The following is a 13158-nucleotide window of genomic DNA, read 5'->3' on the forward strand; positions in this document are numbered from 1 at the left end:
ACACCAGTTCAAGTCCCAGCTGTCCCACTTCCGATCCAGCTCCCTGTTAATGCACGTTGTAAAGCAGTGGAGGATAACCCAAGCCCCTGGGTCCTTGCACCTGTGTGGGAGACCTGGAAGAAGCTCCTGGCTCCAGGCTTCAGCCCTGGTGCTTGTGACCTTTTGGGGAGTAAACCAGCAGACAGATAATCTCTCTCTCTCTCTCTCTCTCATCCCTCTCTTTCCTCTCTCTCTGTCTTTCCTCTCTCTCTCTGTAACTCTGCCTTTCAGTAAATAAAATCATAAAAAAATTAAATAAAAGGTCTACCTCCTCCCCAGTTCAGTTACAAATACTTCTCTTGAACTTGAGTAAGAGTAAAGGGTGCATCCGTCTGGGCCCCTCTTCCTCTTCTGCGGCCCTCAGTGCAGTGAAGACAGGTGCGAGGGGCCCGGGGGGGACGCAGTCCTCTGGGACAGCTTCTTTAAGGCCACAGCAGCTGGACAGGAAGCATTTTGTGCTCCTGTTGGAGCCTGTCGTTGCCAGTTGTGGCCGCTGGCAAGGCCCTTCCCATCTTGCAGCCATCGGAGCGAGAGGAGGTAGCCCTGGCTTGGAGGTTGCTCACACACAGGCTTCCGGGAAGGGTGGGATTCCTGCAGGGTGGCCTAGAAGAGCTTCCTGGGGGGAGCCTACTGGTATTGGACCTTGGCTGACCGGGTGGAGAAGGCAAGACCACTCCAGCCCCTCCCCCACCCGCTGTCCAGCTGCCTCCCGCAGCCTCCCTCGTGAGTCCTGCACTGGAATAGCCCCCAGCTGACTTTCACGGGGGGAACCAGCCAACCCCCAGGTTGCTCCCCAGTCCTTGAGGGACCCAATGTTCCACATGGCCCACCTCGGTGATTGTACCCCTGCCCCAGCATCCAGGACCAGGGTTACCTAGGGCCTGGGGGGGGTCAACACCTGCTCACCCCTGTGGACCAGGAAGTGGGAGAGTCTAAAGACAAAAATCCCAGGCTGCTAGCAGCCCTGGTCGCCAACCTCCTTTTCCAGAAACCCCAAGTTCATGGAGACGTAAATGTCCCTGCAGGCACCAGGCCAGCACGCAGCCATCATGCCCGGCTCCAGTGTCTCCCAAAATTCAGTCGTCGCTGCCTGGCCAGTGTACGCAGGCCACCAGGAAGACCTCACCCGTCCACTCTGTCCATCTCCACTGCTGTGTCCAAGTCCAAGCATCCATGAGCCCCAGGCCCCGGCCCTCTCCCCACCCCAGACTGCTCTGTCCACACCCTGCCTCGGGCTGCAGAGGGGCAGGATTCACTTAATCATTGTTGTGTCCTTGGGAGCATGTAACAGGTGTGAGCTGGGGGAGCAGAGCTGTCATTTTCCGGGACCGTAACGAGATCCCTGAGGCTGGTGTTTATAAAGAAAAGACGCTTACTTGGCCCGTGGACTGTGCAGACTGCAAGTCCCTTTGAGGGCGCCCCAGCTCTAACAGCTCATGGTGGATGGCATCATGGCGGTGCATGCACAGGGGTGAGAGCAACCAGGGGGCCTAAGGACCTCCTCGCACTGGGCCCCACTGCTTAGCAGAGCCACACTGGGGACCAAACTCCCAGTACCTGAACTTCCCAGGGACACACACAAGCCATATTCGTGCCGTAGCAGTAAGTGAACGAGACAGTGAATGAGTGAAGGACAGAAGTGATACCCTGTCCTGGGCCTGCTCCCAGGCCTGTGAGCAGATTCACACAGGACAGCAGAAAAGTCAGGGCACAGCAGGGCCCCTTCTGGCTCAGCCGCACTGCAGCCGATGGCCCACACTACGCAGCCACTGTCCTCTCAAACGGAGAACCTCGAAGCTGAACAGAGCCTTGGAGCTCAAGCCTGCCCACCGACGAGGGCCCTGGCACGGGAAAAACTCAGGAACAGTCAGGGGCTCTCAAGGCTGGATCCTAGCCTGAGAGCTGGGCCCCAAGGGCTCTGTGTCCATGTGTGGGGCGGGGAGGCACAGAGCAGGCCTGGCACAGAGTCAGCGTGTTGGTACGGCATGCAGCCCCATGAAGTCTATAGGGAGAGAAGTCCCCTCCCGCCTGCCGACAGTCTTTGGCATGTAACTCCCATGTCTGATGACAGGCGGCAGGATTTAAGTACAGGCCGGGGCCAGTGCTCTGTCTGTGCACTGCACCTGCAGGGACACCCTCCCATCTCCTCCTGCTGAGTCCAGGTTCCTCCTGTAGGCCATTCTGGGACCTCCCCAGATTGCCAAGCAGTGGGGACTTCGGGTCTCAGCTGGATGCTTGTCGCCCATACCCTTCTGGGTCCTCAGAGAATGCAGAGGACCTGATGTGGCAGGGGGTGGGGGGAGGAGGAGGAGGAGATAGGAAGGCTCCACACCACCAGGAAACCGCCTGGCCTCACCCCTCCCCTCCCCAGGGCGCTGGTCCGCTGTGCCAAGGTCTCTCTGAGCCAGACCTTAGGAAGTGTCCCAGGAAGCAGAAACGTGCTTGGGAGATGCCCCAGCCACCCCCAGTCCACCCTTCCCACGTGTCCGAGCCAGGCCCCACTGGGCTGTCGTTCTAGTACGGGCTCAGTTCAGAGTCCAGAGGGAAGCCCCCGGGGGCCTGGAGCTCAGGGAGGGCGGGCCAAGCGAAGGTGAGCGACTGAGTCTCTGCCAGCCTGGCCCTCCAGTGCTCCTTAAGACCCCACCCAGTCCACGCTGGCTCCAGAATCCCACCCAAGGGTTCCGCAGGACAGGCTGGGATTTGCAGTCTGGCAGCAGTCTGACCACACCCCTCTTCTGCTCCAAAGGTGCTTCCGTGTGAAGGGCAGGAGCTCTGGAGTCTGGCAGCCGGGGTGCAAGGGGAGGCTCCAGCGCCAAGCGCCAAGGGACGGCAGGGAAGATCTCCCAGGGCCTCAGTCTCCCATCTGTGAAATGGGGATAGTGCACCTGCCTCCATGGATTGGTCCAGATGTATTAGAGCCCAGGGCTAAGCTGTCTGCCGTGTAGAAGGTGCTGATAACCGAAGACCCACTCTGTGGCAGCCACGGCTCCAGGCTGTCTGACCGCGTCACCTCTGACCCTCGCGGTAACTCCACCAAAGGAGTTTTTGTTAGAGACGAACGCTGAGACGCACAGGGGACAAATGGCTTCCCCGAGGCCTTGTGGGCACACTTTCGCCTCCGAGTCCGGCCGTGGTCCCCCACATAGGGCACCCTTGTAGATCCTCAGGAGCGCCGGCAGCTTTGTGGGAAGGGCAGTGCGTCTGTCCTTCCTCAGACACGCCCCCTCCAGGGACGCCTCAGTAGATGCGGTGAGCAGACCTGGGCGACGTCTGGGGGCCCACACTGAAGCCTGCCTCTCCAGGAGGCGGCTGTGGTCCCTGTGCAAGCCCAGGCCTTCCATAATACACCGGGCTTGTGCTGCCGAGGCTGCGCCAGCCCAGGGGGCCGTGCATTTGGCCAGGCTGAGCCTGAACAGCCCCTCGCCCCATGATCTTCTAGTCCAGGAGGCTGCAGGTGCCAGCAGGTTTCCTCTGGTCTGAAAGTGTCTCCTTTCTGCTGCGTGTGAAGGGAAAACTGTTTAAAACAAAAAATGGGTCTCAAAATCCTTACCTGGAGAAATGAAGTCAGTGACCATGCTGTTGCCCGCCCCTACCTACCCACCTGTTTTTAGAACTGGAAGATAACCAAGCATGCTTCATACAGTGGGAAGGAGAGTCTAGGGTGGCTGAGGCCGAGGGTGCAGAGAGAGGGGGAAGAATTGCTAACCCCAGCCTCCAAGAAGGCCAGGGCCTGGGGCCAGTGCCCAGGTTGTCCTTGGTTGGAGGAGGGCACCGCCTCACCTATAGCCAAAGGGGAGGAGGTGCGGCAGGCAGGCAGTCGTCTAATGGGGAGAAGTAAGGAGCCTGCAGCTGATGGCTCCAAATTCCACACTGATGCAGACGGTGAGGTCTCCTGCAGAGAGAGACCTTGGTTTGAGAGGGGAGAGCATTCGACACACATGCCAGGGGCAGCCCCACATCTGACCAGGACAGGAAGTCCCCTAGATTTCATCTCCTGCACCAGCTGTGTGGTGTTCTCCAAGCAGAATGGTGCCCACCCTCTGGGAGCAATACTGCTGTCACTAATAAAACACACACCAACAGGCACTGGGGCTGGCGGCCTTGTACCTCCCCCTTCTCTCAAGCCCGAGTCTTCACTGCGGGTCTGCTTGCCCCGACTGTGGTCCATAGCACTTCCGCTGAGGCTGCTGGGAGACCGCAGGCTGAGCGTGCTGGCTGTGCGGGCGCCTGGAGTAGACACAGCGTGTCTGCACTGTCACACACTTCCCTCCCGCTCTGCAAGTCCTGCTGCCGCGGGCATCGGAACCAGCCAACGGGAGATCTCTGTGTCTCTCCCTGTCTGTCACCCTGCCTTTCAAATAAATAAACAAACCAGTCTTTAAAAACTCCTGCTTGCTGTCTGGGCTTCTGCCTCTGGTGGGGGCAGGTAGTAGGAGCGCTACGGAGGGGATTTGCAGGTCCCAGAAGGCTCTTATGGGCCAGGATGTTAGAATGCAATGATGTGAGATAGGTATTAGAACCAGGTGCTCTCTGGACAGTGGGATGCTTGGGTCAAAGCGTTTTGGATTGTAGGAAGTTAGAATTCTGTAGCCCCCTGGGGTAATAGAATGCATGACGACCACTGGTTCTCGGAGTTTGAAATGCATGGGTGCTGGAGATGCCGGATCCCTGGTCTGCCTTGTCTGCCTCATGTCTCCACCCAGCTCCTCTCATTCCTGCATTACTCATTCTCCTGCAGGAGAAGAATCAGGCTAGAGGGTTCCTGGGGGGCTGAACAAGGGAAGATGCTGAGAAAACCCACATCCCAGGACCTAGGGAGGCAGCCATCATTTCCTTCCAGTGTCTGGGAATGAGACTGCCTTCCACCCACCCACCCACCCACCAGCTCCCCAGCAGGCCGGGGCCCAGGAGGTACTGTGTGGCTGAAGGATTGCACTCGATTGCCTGGGATTTGGCCCATGCATGGCTTCATGGAGCACCTGCCAGGTGTTGGCAATTCTGGGGTGAGTGCATCCTGAGCTGGCGCGGCTCACATGCCAAGAGACGATCCCTGAGAGGGTGCAAGGGAAAAGCAGGAGGCAGGCTGGTGGACACGTCCACATGCACACCCTAGCTGTTCGGTGTTGCTGGACAAAGTCTTCTATCGAGACTTGGGACTGTGGAAGGTTCAGGGGCCCTCGCTGCCAGCCAGCATCCCCTGTCCATAGCACAGACAGGCAGGTGTGTGGCAGGCTTGTGCCTGGGCCCCAGTGCATAGCAGACATCACCAATCCATCAGGATTTCCTCTGCTGAGCTCTGATGCGATTTATCATTGTTTCCTGGCCCAGAAAGAGCCTTCTGGGACCTGCAAATCCCCTCCATAGCACTGCTACTGCCCGCCCCACCAGAGGCAGAAGCCCAGACAGCAAGCAGGAGTTTTTAAAGACTGGTTTGTTTATTTATTTGAAAGGCAGGGTGACAGACAGGGAGAGACACAGAGATCTCCCGTCGGCTGGTTCCAATGCCCGCGGCAGCAGGACTTGCAGAGCGGGAGGGAAGTGTGTGACAGTGCAGACACGCTGTGTCTGTACCCCAGGTGCCCGCACAGCCAGCACGCTCAGCCTGCAGTCTCCCAGCAGCCTCAGCAGAAGTGCTATGGGCCACAGTCGGGGCAAGCAGACCCGCAGTGAAGACTCGGGCTTGAGAGAAGGGAGAGGTACGAGGCCGCCAGCCCCAGTGCCTGTGGTGTGTGTTTTATTAGTGACAGCAGTATTGCTCCCAGAGGGTGGGCACCATTCTGCATGGAGAACACCATACGAATCTGCACTTAGGACCCGCTCCGCCCTCGGCTCCTCGTGGAGGGAGGCGGGATGGTGTTTACTGTGCCATTGGGCAGACAGGTAACGGGAGGTACAGGTGGGCGGTCAGAGAGGCTTAGAACCAGAGTGAGCGGTGGTCACGCTGTCTGGGCTCTCCTCCCTCGCGCCAGCCTCCCTTAAACCAGCCAGCTACTGCTGGGGTCTCTTCTGAGAATGCCCTGCCCCTCCCCTGCCCGCCCTCCATGGCCTCCTCCTGGGGCTCCCCCATCCTGCCAGCTTCCCGGTTTGTCAGCTCACTGTCTGGGCTGTCCACCCCTGAGCACTGGGAAGGCGCCCATGACCCACGTGTGGAATGAAGGATTGGATGCAGCGACCCTGAAGTCCCTGAGCACAGGAGCCCCTGCCACCACCGCACTCTGTCGCCCTCGTGGGAGCCAGGGGGCCCAGTGGCATCATCACCTCTACCCTTGGAAAGTGAGGCTGGGGCAACCAGCGAGAAGGTCTGAGAGCCACCTAGAAAACGAGCCCCAGGCCCTGCTGAGTAAACCATGCAGGCAGAGGCCAGAGGAGGGGCTTCCATGCTGAGAAGGGGGGTTTTAAGACAGCAGAATGGTTAGGGAGAGAATCAGCCAGCAGAGAAGGGGAGTGGGGGTGCGAGTGAGAGTCTAGTGAAAGCCACAGGGTGGGAACGGAACAGCCCGGTAGACCTTCCCTGTGGCCTTCTGAGAGCTGTCCATCCCCCACATTCAGCAGCTCCGTGCTTGCCTGATAGAGGTTTGAGTGATTGGTGCGGAAAGGAAGCAGAGTCAGTCAGAGAAGGCTTCCTGGAGGAGGTAAGAAGCAGTTAAACTTCCTGGAGGCTGGTCCCACTGTGTTCCATTGCCTCTCATCATCCCCAGAGTCCTCGGGACAAGCCCCACCCACCCTGTTGCCCCCAGCCCCGCTTCTCCACGCGGTGGTGTCTCAGGAACAGAGACACCCTGAGCTCACGGCTGGTCACAGAGGAGCAGCCTCAGAAGCGAGAGGCAGCATGCGTCCAGCTGCTCTCTCCTCTCCCAGGGGAGCACCCACGGCCTGCCACGTCCCCAAGTGGAGCAGAAGACCACAGTGTTGCCGAATTGCCCATGGTGCCTCACAGGGCCCGGCCGCCCAATACCCGGCAGCTGGCTCGCCCACCATGGGCTGAGATCCCTGGCCAGGGTCGCTGTCCCCACTTTAGAGCGGCCAGCCTACCCTGGCTTGTCCCCAGCTGTCTCTCTCTGGGACAGGGGAGAGTTGGGAGGGACACAGTGCCTGTGTCCCAGCTGTGTCTCTAAGGCTGCTCTCCCGGTGAGCAAGCACCCGTGAATCTCAGCTATGGGCTCAGCACACCTGCTGTACAGGGAAGGCAAGGGAAGGTGTGGGAGAAGAAGAGCGGGGGGCGGGGCAGCCAGACTGCCCGAGTTGGGAGCCCAGCACTTCCCACTGGGAGTAGCCCTGGGCGGGTCCCCTCTGTCGATGCACCTGCACTTGCGGGGCGCAGGCACCCTGTGAATGGGAGCTCTGCTCTTGCCCCTGTTATTCAAGGACCCCCGGGAACCTGTAGTCTCGAGGACCCCCGCATGGGACAGGCTTAGGCCAGCCAGGCCCAGAAATCCTGGGAGCTGGGCTCAGCTCCAGGTGACAGTGAGGCTCAGCAGAGGTGGGCCCCTGTCCCTACCCACGTGGCTGGCTAAGAGGACAGGCCTCAGTGTCTGGCACCAGGCTCCCTGGGGCTCTGGGTTGCTGCAGTTCTAGGAATGGAGCCTCTGGAGGTTGGAAAGAGTGGTTACCATGGCGACAGGGACCCTGGGCTGGGCACTGGGACTCCCAGGAGTCACTGCCTGTGTCTGGAGCAGTCTCAGGAGGAAGGTGGCCATGTCTGACTCTCAGGGCCTAGCACGTGCCGGACCTGTAGCAGGTCCCAGGCACAGGGCAGTCAACCCCCCTCCCCCACCTGCTTATGCCTCCTGTGCTGGACAGGACTCCCTCGGGGTAGGGAGTGGGGGGCTTCCTGGCTGCTAAGTCAAGTGTTACTTAAAGTACAACTTGGTCCAAAGGAAATGAAAGGCTCCAACCCTGGAGATTTTAGACCAGAGATTTGGCTGGGATAGCTGGGAGGCCGGCTCACGCCCTGGGGAGGCCCTGGAGGGGACTTTAGCCTGGACAAGTGTCAGGCAGGCGTCAGAGGCCCCAGAACAGATTCTCCACGCCCCAGGGAGCCCCCACCTCAGCATCCGCCTCCACGGGGTACCCTTGACCCAGACAGCCTGTGACATGCCAGGGCTTGGGCCACCTCTGCCCCTCTCTGCCACACTGGGAAACTCTGTGGCCTTGGCAAGCAGGATTGCTGTGAGCAAATGAACCGGCACCTGGCCCCTCCTGTGTGAGGGAGGGATGGCCAGCTGAGCTGCCCTTCTCGGGACTTCTGTCCCCCTGCGCAATGCTGGCTGCAGGCAAGAGCTGGCCAGCTGGAGCCCAGGGCCGGCTCAGCCCTGCGTCCCCGGGGCTAGCAGCCTGCAGAGAGGGGCAGCCCCTGCGGCTCACGGGCCTGTCAGGCACTTGTCCACCCTCTGCTTACACTCCCCCATCATGGAGCACTCACTCCCTTACAGCGGGACCGTTGCCCGGAGACACAGCTGAAACCTGGCCCTCGGCCTTGTCCTGCAGCCACCAGGATTCCAGGGCGTGTCCCGCCTGCCCCTCGCTGCTGCCCAGCCCCCCTTCACTTCACATCCCTACCACCCGGACCCGCCCCAGGCCCCGCCCCTCTGCAGGCGGGCAGAGCTCACCAGGTTGTCCCAGCAGGATGTGCTTGTTCATCTATGCCTCCACCGTGAGCGCCTCGGGGTGGGGGCCGTGCTTCTCAGCTCCTGGGGTGAGCCTGGGTACAGAGGAGGCATCACCTCAGTCCTTGTCGGGCCTGCCCGCGTCCCGCCACACGCTCCCTGGGAGACTCGGTGTCCCCAAGGGGGCCACTGTCCACCCCTCCTGTCACACTTCCTCTGGAAAACAAAACTTCGAGGTGGCCTGACATCCGGCAGGCTGCTCCTGGCAGCTCCGCCCACGTTTGCAAGTTTCCCTTGCATTAATTTCAGACAGAACATAAATACTGCCAGGGTGCCTCTTCCAGGAGGAGAGAACTGGAACCCAGCGTACTTGCTGGAGAGAAAACACGTGGGCTGGCCGAGGGGAGCCCAATGGCGCTGGAGCCTCTGTGGGAACATCTGGCTCTCCCTCCTCCCCGCTGGCCCCCAGCAAGGCCTGGAAATTGCCCTGTTAATTGCTGCATTGTTCTGGCTGAGGCTCAGGGCTTCTCTCCCAGTCTGGTGGACCTAGGAAGGTATGTGTGTTTCTGACAACTTCCTGCCCTCGCAGCCTCCGGTGGGCGAGCGCTGGGCAGTGAAACAAGTCCCCAGCCGCGTCGTGACCCTGGGCAAGACCCCTCCGGTGTCAGGGTCTCCACATCTGTAAAATGGGGGCCCCTCAGAGGGCTGCTCCGAGTGCGAGACGAGGTTGTGTTTGAGAAGCTCCAGGTATGGGGAGACTCCCTGAGCGGGAGCTTGTGTTCAGGCCATCAAATCATGGCATCAGAGGGGTCGCAGGACCTGGGAGGCCACGTGGCCCAGCCCCACAGGTCGGGGTTGGCGGGTGGCGGGGGGTGGATGGAGACTGAGGCACAGAGAAGGAAAGGAAACCCCCAGGGAAGACCCCCAGGTTCTCTGTCCGCCCCACCTCCCGGTGTGTCGAGGGTCAGCTGCGGCTTCAGGCTGTGCCCGGCCCACCTTGCATGGCTCCCAGAGCTCGTGCCCCAGCTCGGGCAGGGACACTTCTCCTGCTTGTACAGAAGTGTCCCTTAAGTGAGACCTAGCTTAGGGCATCAGGAGACACAAACGCCAGCCCAGCCTCCCCATTTCTGCAACCTACAATTCCCCCTCCAGCTCCACGCTCCTCTTCTTCTTCCTCGCATCTTGCTTTGGACCCCACAAATCCTGGGAGCCCTCGCAATATGAACCCCTCCTCCAGGAAGCCTCCCCTGATGTCTCTCTTCTCTCTCCTGTCCTCCCCCTATGTCTGCATCTTTGCATCCTTGTCTCAGTGTGTCTCCCCCCCACACACACCATTGGCTCTGGGCCCTCTGCCCTCTCCTCTCTGATTTCTGCCCTCTGTCTCCCTCGATCTCAGCTCCCTTCCTCTCCCGCGATCCTCTCGGTGTCTTTCTGCCCTCCCTCTGTGCCCCACCTCCACGGCCTCCCTTCTCCCCTCCTCCGCTGCCCACAGGACCCCAGCAGATGAAATGGAATGTGCCTTCCTGCAGAGCGCTGGCCCGAGAACAGCTGTCGGTGCTGGAAGGGGCAGATGAGCGGTGGCCAGGAGGCCCGCGGGGCCTGGGCAAGTCCTGCAGGCCGAGCCCCAGTGCTGGCAGCCCCACTGGAAACCTTCCAGGACCTTCTGTGCAGGTCCCAGGCTGAGTGTGGAGCCTTGCTCAGGTGTTCTGACCTCAGAGACAAGCCCCAGGCCTTCTGCCAGCCCCTGGGGTCAGCATGCACTGGGCCCCAACTCAGGCGCTGGGCCAGCGGCTGAGCTCCTGGGGTTGGTGCAGTCTGAAGAGCATCACCGAGGACCAGGGCTGGGCTGCACCGGGGAAATCCGCGAGCTCAAGTCTCCCAAGGATAGCATGAGATCATGGAGAGAAGGTGGAGTAACAGGATTTGTCGCTCATTCATTCAACAAACATTCACGGAGACACTGCCATGCTGTGCCAGATGTGGGCTTAGCTCTTAGACAAAGATGAACCAGGCAAGCCCTTGCCCTCGACAAGTTCACAGTCACCCTCCGGTGGCTTGTTGTCAGCTCCCTGTGACAGCCAGCTGCAGGAAGGAGGGGAGCTGGCCAACACGGAGGGCGACTTCTGTGAGATTTGAGGTGATAGCCGGGGCTCTGGCTAGCGGGGGGGGGGGGGGGGGAGAGCACAGGAGGCTGGGAGGGCTTGGATAGCAGGGCAGCCCTGGAGAGAAGGGGGATGGGTTTTGCCAGTTCTGAGGCTGGGTAGGTAGAGACGTCCTGTGGGCTGCTGGGCATTTGGGTCAGGCAAGGGCGGCAGCCTTGTGCGGCCACTGAAACCAGCTGTGGGCGGGGTTTGTTGTCCCTGGCATGTGAGCAGAGCGATAGAGGGGTCCAGGATCCCAGGCCCCCACGTGTACTGGGCGTGAGTAAGAGGAACCCCCACCCCCGGACAGGGCGTGTTGAGAGGACCACAGAGAGAGCAGGAATGGGTCATGGGTTCTGGCACAGACAGCATGGGGTCAGCGCCTCCTGGAGGTGTGCAAGGAGGAGGTGGGTGTGGCTTCAAGAAGGCGCAGCCAGGATCTGGAAGAGTGGGCTCTGGTAACTTACTTCTGTGGCCTCAGTGTGTGACGTCCTCTGTCAGGCTCGTGTGGAGAGCAGTCAAGGTCTTGACTGGACTCAAGTGCTTGAGGTTGAGGCCGTCGATGGCAGCGCCAGCAGGACCTAAGAGCCTGCCCAGCCCTGAAGTCTGTGGCTGCTGCTGCTTCTGTCGCCCGAGGCTGGGCTGGTGTCCCTGGAGCTGTAGGAACCTTGGGGTCTGGGGACGCTTGTCTTCCAGCAGGAGTGCAGTCCAGGGCTCCTGCCACCCTTCGATCCCATCATGCAATGGGGACACGCGAAGGGGTCCCTACTGCCCAGCCCAGGGCCGGCTGCAGCCCCTCTCTCAGGACTGCACTCTGGTAGAAGACACTCGCTCCTCCACCCTGTCAGGGCTGTGCAGCTGCCCCCAGGAGCCAGTCAGGGGGCCGTGGGTCCCTTTGACACCCAGGGAAGACTGAGGCTGGTGGCAGGGAAGCCGCTTGCGTGTGGACCCCGAGCTCAGGAGCGGCTGCTGCTGCTGTGTTGTCCACATCCCTTCTGTGGGCAGCCTGAGACTCCAACCCCACTGCCTTCCTAGTCTGTGCACACTCTGTGCTCCGTGCCTTGGGCTCCCATCCTCACCCAGCTGGCCCCTCCCACTCTTCAGCTAGCAACGCCTCCTCCAGGCCGTCCGCCTGCCCCTAGACGGCTTAGATGCCTCTTGGGTGCCCCAGGACCTCCCATGCTTGTCTGTATCCCAGCTAGTGCCCAGGCTACAGGAGCCTGCCTCTCCAGACTGGGAGTGCCTGGAACAGGACCCTACCTCTTCCGCACTGTGCGGTGCATTGGGCACTCAGTATTTGTTCAGTGAATGATGGATAGGCAGGGGAGGGCCGGGGGGAGGGGCGGAAAGGGAACATTCTTTCATCAGGGCCTCTGGAGCAAACCAGAGCCTCCCCGGGGGTCCGAGAGCTTGAGGGGCCTGCTGATAGTGACTGTTCTCCCTTTTACACCCGGCGCTCCTGAGAGCACTAGAGGGCCGTGGGTGCGCCTGGGGCCTCACAGTGAGTCTGGGGGATGCTGGACCAAGTGCAGTCGGGTGATCTCTCCTAGCGACCTCCAGGTGGAACTTCAGGGGCTCGGGGCTGGGGGGTGGGGGGGAGTGAAGCCGGCCTAGAGGAGCGCAGGCTTGCGGGTGGAGGGCTGCAGGGAGGGTTCCCCCTCGGTCCCAGCCCCTGTGACTCCAGCCTGGCTCCCCACTGAGTCTCTGCCCCCAGACAGCTCCTCCACTTCCCGTTCTCCTGGACCTCCCAGGCTGTCAGCACGCTGATCTCTGGCTTCCTGTCACCACCCTTCACAGGCAATCAGAGTGAAGGTGCAGCGGTTCCCCCAAGATTCCGGGGTGCGTGGTGAGCAGGAGGGGAGAGGGCTGTCCCTGTGAGTAGGGCCCTGGACAGATACCTGACCACCCACACCCTGCTCACATTGAACAGGTGGGGAGACTGAGGCCTGGGGCTGCACAGGGGTGTCCCAGGGCATTCAACATCCACAGCACCCCACCCCCTGGGGATCCTTCCTCGCCCCCTGCTACCCCGCCTCTGAGGCTTTGTGCTACACTGTGCCTCTCTGTATCCATGCCTAGGGCAGAGCTGGCTGCAGAGCAAGTGCACCGTAAGTGTCCGCTGAGTGACCCGCCCCTGGAGGGCTCTGTTCTGAGTTCTACCTCCCCAAGGCCTCTGCCAGCGCTGGGCCCTGCAGTCAGAGGGATTTGGGTGGTCTCCCCCACTGAGATCTTACACCTTGGCAAGTCCTCAGAGGCTCCCTGGGCCTGGGATACCCTGTGTGCTCCCTAAAGGTTGAATAGACAGTGAGCAACACGAACACCTGTGAACACCCCAGCTAAGGGAGGAAGGCATTTTACAAAGAGGAGCCGTA

The 13158-nt window shown here is 60.8% G+C and overlaps 1 protein-coding gene and 1 long non-coding RNA gene across 4 annotated transcripts in view; one reads left to right on the forward strand and one right to left on the reverse strand.

Annotated features, from left to right (window-relative positions):
* Nucleotides 1-13158, forward strand: part of TRABD2B (TraB domain containing 2B) — a 206887-nt gene that overhangs the window by 179101 nt on the left and 14628 nt on the right. The window lies entirely within an intron of this gene.
* Nucleotides 1666-8970, reverse strand: LOC138850429 (uncharacterized). Its single transcript, XR_011390171.1, has 2 exons — nucleotides 8649-8970; nucleotides 1666-3553 (listed from the first exon to the last, which is right to left on the reverse strand). It is a non-coding gene; the product is annotated as an uncharacterized lncRNA (long non-coding RNA).

The sequence above is a fragment of the Oryctolagus cuniculus genome, chromosome 7 (assembly GCF_964237555.1).
Source record: "Oryctolagus cuniculus chromosome 7, mOryCun1.1, whole genome shotgun sequence".
NCBI lineage: Eukaryota > Metazoa > Chordata > Mammalia > Lagomorpha > Leporidae > Oryctolagus > Oryctolagus cuniculus.